We start from the raw sequence: 9,140 nt of genomic DNA, 5'->3' as shown, positions 1-9,140 counted from the left end.
AACCATGGATTCTCAAAGTTTAGACATTTATTCCACCGTTTAGTGAGATTCCAGGTTAATTACAGACTCGAAAAGCTTTGGAAAATGGTTCACAAAAAAAAATAGGCACGAAAAATCACGTTTTTTTTTTGTTTAAACTTTTCGTGCTGATAGTGACTTAAAACTTACCTTCGACCAATTGTGTCGTCAGGTGCCTTTCTGTGCCGGAAATATGCGTAATGGAAGAAGAGCAGTGAAACGTGCTGCGAATATGTTATCTCTCATAAGATGGGGATTAGGTTTAGGGCCAGGTATTAGATTTTGAAAGATGAATAAGTCTTGGGTGTTTCGCATTTAGTAAAACGTGTTGAAAAATAATATTATGAATCCTTAAGGTCGAGTACCTCAAAGAGGAGTTTTCCTTTTTCTGTGGGAGACGCACGACCTGCTGTTGGCTTGATGAGATAACTAGCATTGACATTTAAATCGTTTCTGGGAAAAAAAATTTCTTTTATATTCCTCACTGCACGGAGAAAAATAGATGTTAGCACAGACTATCTAGATATTTATAGGTAATATCTTAGCAATTTAACTATGGGACAGAAATCTAGATACTGAAGAGGAGCATCTGTAGATATTAAAAAGAAGATTTTAACTGACAATATCCACGATATTAAAGGGTAAAATCTAAGATACTCAAGAAATATTTTTTAATTGTGCAAAAATTACCTGTAAAGCATGCAATTTTCTATAAAATGGAAAAGAATGTTAATATCGTAGTCCTCTGTTTTGAAAATCCGAATCTTCAAACATTCGTCTTTTTGCATAATTATGCGATTTTTGTGTTCAACAGATAACACACTGTTTAAGGCTAATATAAAAGATGCCTGTAGCTGAGTCCTCATTTTCTTGAGAACATTATAACATATCCAAAAACATTGAATCCATTTTCCACCAAAACTTATAATGCAATAGATATCCGAAAAACCACAATACACACGATGAAAGCTCAAGATACAGACAAAATCTGTTGTCGCCACGCCACACGTCAGCGACCTTGCTCCGATAAAATTGAGCTTTTTTAATATCATAGATATTAACTGTTAATATCCCATATTTTATACTTTCAATATAAACAGATATTTCCCTTTAATATTTTGTATGTTGAATAGAAGATATTAGATAGTATCCCGTGAAGAAATTTTGATCTGGCCCCGGTCGGGGCCAGATAGGGTCGGGTCGGGCCCATATCGGGATTCCTGGTCGGGGCCAGACCGCGGATGAAACACACGCCCAGGTCCGGGCCAGATCGGGACTCCCTATCGGGAAACCCGATCGGTGACCGGTCGGTGCCCGATCGGTCTCATAATAATACATTTTATGCATTTCGCGAATAAAAAGAGATTTATAAAGTATAAATATTATTTATTAAATATTAAAATGACCTTAAGTTAATTCTATTTAACTAGAACCTTAAAAAAAGTGTTTTTTAGTGTAGGGACAGTGATTTTATTTTTTTACCGGAAATTTTGTAAATATTTAAAAAACAAATCCGCCTAAGTACGATTTCAAAATTTTTTAAAATAATGAATTGAATTGTTATCGATTTCAATGATGACATCATTCAGCTCACAATGCGTAATTTAAAAATCGTTTACTTTAGAAATTTTTCATTTTAGGTTTTTATTTTTAATTTAGAGAATTTCAAAATGCAGTCTTGAAGACTTAATAAACTAAAAATTAAAACCGTTTGAAATTGAGAATTTTTTATAAAAAATATTTGTATTTTATTAACAGTAAATATAAATAACTTATTTTTAAAATGAATATGTAATTTAGGTATTAAAAGGGAACAATAATTCACTTTACAAAACGATTCGAAACCCGCTCAAGGTTCAGAATTTTCCAGATGTTAACGTGGAAAAAATTAACGGTTTCAGTTCGAAATCTTAGTCATTAAATAATGTAAACGTCTGTTTAAAACTTTATAAACTATTTTTATATTAAAAATAACTTCACAATAATGTATTTGCAATTAAAGGCTTTCCTTAAATTTAAAATATTGTTTCAATTTGAAATAATCAATTTTTTATGCATTCGATTAAACATTTTTTAATTAAAGAAAAAAGAACAAATATTTCATATGTAGCAATATTTGACGGTTCATTTAAGAATAATTAATTGAAACCAAATATTTCTAAATTAAAAATTTGAAACTAAATTGTTTAATATGGAAAGCCTTGAATCGTTAAAATTTGGAAGAGCTTTTAAACTTCAAACCTTTCAATTTTGATGGTTCTTTTTTAAAAAAATGGTAAATTTGTAAGTGAAATTGTTGAATTTAGTTGTTCAAATAGCAATTGAAAACTTATTAATTGTATAGAAAAAATTGAATTATTTTAAAACGCATTTAGATGTTTTAAAAACATTCAAAATTAATTTAAAGCTTGAAATGATTTCAAATAATTTAAAAGTTTGAAAAGCATAATTGAAAATAATTTTACAGTTTGGAATATTATTTTAAAATAATATTCAAAAAGATTTTAAGATTTCCAAGATTGTTAAAAAAGAATGTGGTAGATTTTAAGAATTTTCTTTAATTTTCCAGGGTTCTACCGATCAGGGACAGATCGGGAATCCCGGTCGGGGCCAGATCGGTATTAAGTATGAAATCGGGCGATTTCTGCACGGTATGCCGTAATATCTATATATTATGGTTAAATATCAAAGTTTTTAATATCTGCTTTTCAATATCTATTTTTCTCCGTGTGTCAACTGTGTGAATCCTGGAGTCTCAGATATTTCACTTATCCATGTAATTTTTGCTCATTAGCTTCCAATTCTTTTAAAACGCATTTTTTTACCATATCAAGCCTTAATTATACTAGCTCATTAGTTACAAATTATATTTTAGTTCAGATAATCTTATTTTTAAACTTTCACGGATAACAAAGAAACCACTTTCAATTTCGAGTATTTTAAGTGGAAATTTCTCGACAGTTGTTTTTTTGACATAAAAAGTCCAACGCTTCAAAAAATTGATTGATCCCTGGTGAATTTTCAAACCGACGGTTGAACTAAACAAAAAAAAATTCAACCAAATATTTAAATGATTAATCAAAAATTTGAGATCTTAACGAAATAGATGAATTTTTGATCTAGAAATATGAATTTTTATCCTTTTTCTCGAATGTGAAACAAAAAACAAATTAATATTTATTTTATTCCTCAAGAAAAAATATAATAGTTGATATTTCATCCAAATAAGATTTTAAGCCTTAACCAGACATTTTCAATTTTTATTTTAAAGAAAAATTTAGTTTTACTAAAGAAAAAATATAATTACAGACATTTCATCCAGAAAATATTTTAATTTTTAACAGAAAACAGTTTCAATTTTCAGTTTAAAAATTAATTCATAAAGATGAATGAATGGCTAAAATGTTGGTTAATATTGATTGGAAATAATATATGTACAAAAACAAAATTATAATGCTTTTTTTAATTGTCATTGGAACAATATTTATTAACAAAATAGAATTTGAAAACAATATTTCGTTCATTTGAACGTTCAGAACTTCAGATACATAATGTCAAATTCAATTCAATTTCAAATTCTTCCTGACGATTGTTTAAATTTAGAAAATAAAAAACGTGATAATAACAAGTAAGGGTTATAAACGTATACATTTTTTTATAGAATTCACCTTGCGGTTGAAAATGTTATTTTTTTTAAACTTTGATATGTTTTTAAAAAGTAATTGTTTGTTTTTTTTTAATTGAAAATTTATATTTTCGCTTTGAAAATTCAACTGCTTGTTGAATTTTCTTCTTTTTGGCATGCAATTTTAACATTTCGGATAAAAAATGTCATCATTGACTGAAAAGTCTGTCTTGAATGAAAATTCAACTCATTAATACAAAGTTGTTTTGTTGGTTTAAACATACATCTCTAATCACAGACATTTAAGGATTTTTGGTTAAGAATGCAACGGTTTGGTTGCAATTTAATCTGTTTTGGTTTAGTCAATATTTTATTGAAAATTTGTCTTCTTTGATTCAAAATTCAAGTACAGTCAAACCTGGTTTTAATGTCAATTTTGGGACAGAGCGTGACATTAAATCGAGATTCTCGGAACTATTTGGTCTCTCCTGTTTTTTCTTTGTTTTGTGACGTATGAGTGGGCACCACGCCTCTCCTCCAGTTCCTTTAACCCATCCCCGCCGCGCGGCGTCCTTTCTCGCAAACATTAAATGGAGGATCACTAAATGCAGGTTTGTTTGCTTTGAAAACGTTTTTTTTTTGTTGATGATGCATCATTATATAGTTAAAAAACCTGTTTTTCAACTGAAAATTGAAACTGTTTTTGGTTAAAAATTAAAATTTTGTTTGTATGAATTGTCAACTATTATATTTTTCAAAATTCATATTTTATTTTTTTCATATTTTTTGATATTATATTGATATATATTGATATATATTTTTTCATATTCATATTTTAATATTTCAAATATTCGAAATTCATCTTTTTTGGTTGAAAAGGCACTTTTTTGTTAAAAATTCAGTGTCACATAAATAATCATTTATTTTTGTTTTCAAACTTAGACCGTTTGGATAAAAATTCATCTTTATAGATTGAAAATTCAACTATTCGGTTAACTTTTTTTTTACTTTAACCGTCCGGTTGAAAATTCATTCTCGTTGGTTCAAAAAGTAATTTTTTGTTTAAAATACATCTAAAATTGAAAGGAGAAATAAATATTTCTTTTGTACTCCCTGAATAAGAAATGTTTTTATTTTTTTATTTTATATATATTGATGCGTACATGCATTTGCCAGCACCAGTTTAAATCTTTACGACTCTTCTTCGTTTCACAAGCTTCACTTCCGGAATCATTATTTGTGGCATAGAGGCTTATCTTGTTAGTTCCAATGGGGTTTTCCTGTCGCGAAAAATTACGAGAAAAGGAAGAGAAATTCGTGGGATGGTAGAATTCCCCCGGAAATAAGTGGAATTCCAATCCTGAGATTCACAAACGTGTTTATTTGTTGAATATTTATCAACTAAAGGCTCTTAAGCTTTAAGAGATTTCGCTCTAATCTTGGGAGAAAGGTACTTAAATTTTTATCATTTATGGTTACGGAATTTCAGATAGACGGTTTAAAATGTTTTGAAAATTGAATAACTCATCTATTTTTTTTTTGTAAGTATATTTCACTGTAATATTAAAAAAAAAACGTTAACTTTGCTCTTAAATTAAAATTTAGAAATTCTATCTCAAAGTGGGGAATAGGGCGTCTTATCACTAGTTCAAATTTCAACCAAGTAGTTTCAGCTAAGAAAATTAATTTGCATAAAAAAACTAAATGTCAACAAAATAATCAAATGTTCAACCAAATAGGATCTTCTTTGGGTTATAGCAACTCATTGAGTTGACCAAGAACGGAACTTTTGTAAAGATTTTTGTTTCTAAATCTATTATTCCATTTGGCAATGAAGGGGGAAAACGAGAAAAAGGAGTTGCTTAAACGATTTAAAAAAGGAAATTAAACAAGAAATGACTTACATTTTAAAACAGGAAGAAAGAGAAGGATAAATATTAATTATAACTAGAAAACATGAATTTTCAATTTAAAATATTTTTTAGCAATCAAAAATGTAATAGTTTAATTTTGTAGTCAAAAGAATTCATTCTCAACAACAACAAAAACGCATTAAAATGATGAATCTTAAAAAAAATATCAACAAGAGTTCAACATTCAACCCAAAAGATGGATTTTTAACCAAGAAGCTTAATATTCTGAAAATTGATGTCACATTTTCAACTAAATATGAATCTTAAAGAAAAAATTCTTTTTTAACAAAATAGTTCAATTTTCAACCAAGTAGTTAAATTCTTGACGAAAAAAAAAATTATTTTTCAATAAAATAGTTGCATTTTCATCAAAATAAATTAATTTTTCTACACAATAGTGGAAGTTTTGAAAAAAAAACGAGTTAAATTCAGAACCACACATATAATATTAGACTTTTCAACCAATAATAGTTGAATTTTCTTATCGGATTCAATGAATTCAGTTCGCATTTCAGCAAAAAAAAAACGAGCGTGAAAAATTAGATATTTCTTGAACATAGAAGAAAAAACACAGGCATTCTTTAAAGAGGGGAAAAGGGAAAGTGTCAAGTCTCTAAAACGAAAGTAAATTTGAATCTTATTAAGTTATTAATGAACTCTGCCGTTTCAGTGACATCTTTCGCAGAATTCGCAAACTTTGTTAAAATTTATCATTAGGACACGTACTAAATGTTATTAAATTTCGTTACGTTGGTTTCACTGCCCCCCGCCTTCAAATTGATAACATAGTTTATGGACGGCCCCTGATTCAAAGATTACATTTATACATTACCCAGTAAATGTAAAATTATTTAAACTATTTAACTGTAAAGAGCATTATTACTGTATATGTGAAAGATAGTATTGTGGAATTAGAGATAAGATGATAGTTTAACAACTCTTATTTCCAAGTATAAGGTTTCCCAATTTTCTGAAGCGTTTCGAGATACCTTTTTTTCCAGTGGATTCCTATAACTGTTCTTTTATGACAATGTTGGTTGGTAACTTGTTCCGTAAAGTAAAATGATTCCTTACCTCCAGGCAATGTTCGTGAGTGTAAAATCAGGATCATTTTAGTTTTAGTATGTTTGAGTCGTAGTTACTTTCACGGAATGGGACTATTCTGTCGTCTAACTCTAACAAAGCCAGATTTCGCTCTTTCAAGTCTAATTGGACTGACTAACTTCTACTGTTAAGACTGGAATTTGTCACCTCACTTTCATGCTTTCATTTTAGAAAAGAGTAATTAAAAGTAATTAAGAATTTCAAAAGGTTTTCAGAAAGACAAATATAAAACATTTTATATTTCAATTAGACAACTTCTGATTGAAATTGTTTACAATTCGAGAATTACAAACAGAAAGACATATTTTAGAAATTTTAAATTCGGAATGTATGAAATTCAATTATTAAAAATTTACAACGTTTGTGTTTAAAAAATGTGAAGTTGGAGGCGTTAAAAATTGCTTGAGTTTTTAAGCGTTTGACATTAAAGAATTTTGAATTTAAAGCGTTCAAAATCGAATATTTTCAGATTAAAAGTTTATATAAAAATGCAAGTTGAGGGGGGGGGGGGTGTGGCTCTGAACGGGAAAACCGTGGAAATAACAATAAATCTATTTGATCGGGAATTTAAAATAAGTTTGATTTAACTTTTTTTGTATGTTAAGTTCAATTGTTAAATTTTCTAAATATGAAATCATTCAGTTTACAATGCGTAATTCTAAAATTTTTTACTTTAAAATTTTCCATTGTGGGTCTTCATTTTCAAGCTTACCTTTTTCAATTTAAAGAATTTTAAAATGCAGTTTTGAAGGCTTAAAAGGTGATGATCAGAGTTAGGATTTTTTTAATTGGATGACTTAATTGGCCAAAATATTATTTTTCAATGGCGACCTATTTACGAGAAATTTAGTTTAAATTTGTTTCATATTTTTATCAAGTAACTTCTCGTGCCATTAATAAATAATAGCTTGCTTTTTCAGGAAAAACATTCGGTACAACTGTGCTATTTCAAATTTTAAAATTAAACTTTTGTATGGTTGAAACCCTTAAAATAATATTGGTAAGAAAAAACTTTGCATGAAAATACTGTATTTGAGGATTATTTAATTATTTTCCTAATTAAAAACAGTATTTATGGGGAATGTTTTCTTTAATAACAAAACCTTGAAGTGAAATTAATTTTTATGCAACGTAAATAACCAGAAAAAATTATAAAAGTAAGAAATATTATATTTGAAATACATTAAAAAACTTAAATGCCTATCTAGAGTTTTCAAGTATTAATTTTTTTTTTTTTTAAAGAACCCCTGTAAGAAAACACTGAGTTTTAAATATTACTTAGGTAAAATTTGTATAATAACCTGTGAATGGTCTTTCCTAACCGTTTACTCAACTGTAAAATTTTAACATTAACTCTCAATTTTCTGCAAATTTTCAACTGTTTTAAACTCTGTTTTCTTCAAGTTTTAACTGTTGAACATTGAAGGAAAGAAATACGTTTGTATTAAAAACGAGCGACGTAAAAAATGTTATATTTGCATAATTTTACATGATAATTTAAGAAAAATTTCAATCTAAACTCTGAGATAGGAAATTAATTCGATTAAACAAAATTTCACCTCTGATATTCTCCTTAACAAACAATTAAAAACTAAAATCGTTTGAAATCCAAAATGATATGCAAATAAAAATTAATTCATGTTTTTAAAAATTAAATTATAGCTCGAGTATTAAAAATTGAAGAATAATTGATTTTACAAGACAATTCTGCACTTGTTCAAAATAAAAAAATTATTAATTTAACGTCAAAGAATTAAATCTTGCAATTCAAAATCGTTAGTGGTAAAAAAAGTAAACTTCTAATTTAAATATTATGACCTGATTCTGATGATCTAATAAAATAAATCGCAATATCTTTTTTGGAACGAATTTTTTCATTTAGACCATAATTTCTTTAGCTTCAATTTTTTTTCTTTGAGAAAACAAAATTTCTGCAGTCTTAGAAGAAAAAGCATCTTTTTAAGACAATATTAAACTTCGGGGTTAGGTGAAAATTCGAATCTTCCGATCATGTTGGCCTATAAATGGCTAAAGCTTCTACAGAATTATTTTTTTTTATTTAGAATTGAGTTTCTGTGGCTTGCTTCTTTTTTAGAGAAATAAAATTCCGAAATTCTAGAAGCAACAGAGAATTTGTTTGAAATTTTTTTATTTTGTGCTCAGGTGAGAATTTCAATTGTCCGGTGGTGCTATAATAAATTTTCTCTTTTTTTCATCGTGTATCATCTAGTAAATTTGTCTGAATTTCAATAATCAGTATATATTCAATATTTTGTTTTTATTATTTTTGTTATGTTTTGCAACGATAACCATATATGGTTGATCGATTACACAGGCCAACAATTCTCAGAACCAGAGACCAGACCTACTATACCCGGAGGTTTTTGCTGCGCTGAATCCGAATCTGACCTCAGAAAAATTTCATCACCCTCAGTTTTCGAGATATTCTAACCTAAAAGGGTCAAAAACCCGTTATTTTG

The 9,140-nt window shown here is 28.0% G+C and overlaps 1 protein-coding gene across 4 annotated transcripts in view; it reads left to right on the top strand.

Moving 5' to 3' along the window:
• LOC117181491 (signal-induced proliferation-associated 1-like protein 2) overlaps positions 1 to 9,140 on the top strand; it is a 233,439-nt gene that overhangs the window by 9,979 nt on the left and 214,320 nt on the right. The gene's annotated exons all lie outside the window — the stretch shown is intronic.

Source organism: Belonocnema kinseyi, chromosome 10 (assembly GCF_010883055.1).
Source record: "Belonocnema kinseyi isolate 2016_QV_RU_SX_M_011 chromosome 10, B_treatae_v1, whole genome shotgun sequence".
NCBI classification, from domain to species: Eukaryota; Metazoa; Arthropoda; class Insecta; order Hymenoptera; family Cynipidae; genus Belonocnema; species Belonocnema kinseyi.
Note: the sequence above shows the minus strand (reverse complement) of the source record. Positions and strands in the feature narration are given on the sequence as shown.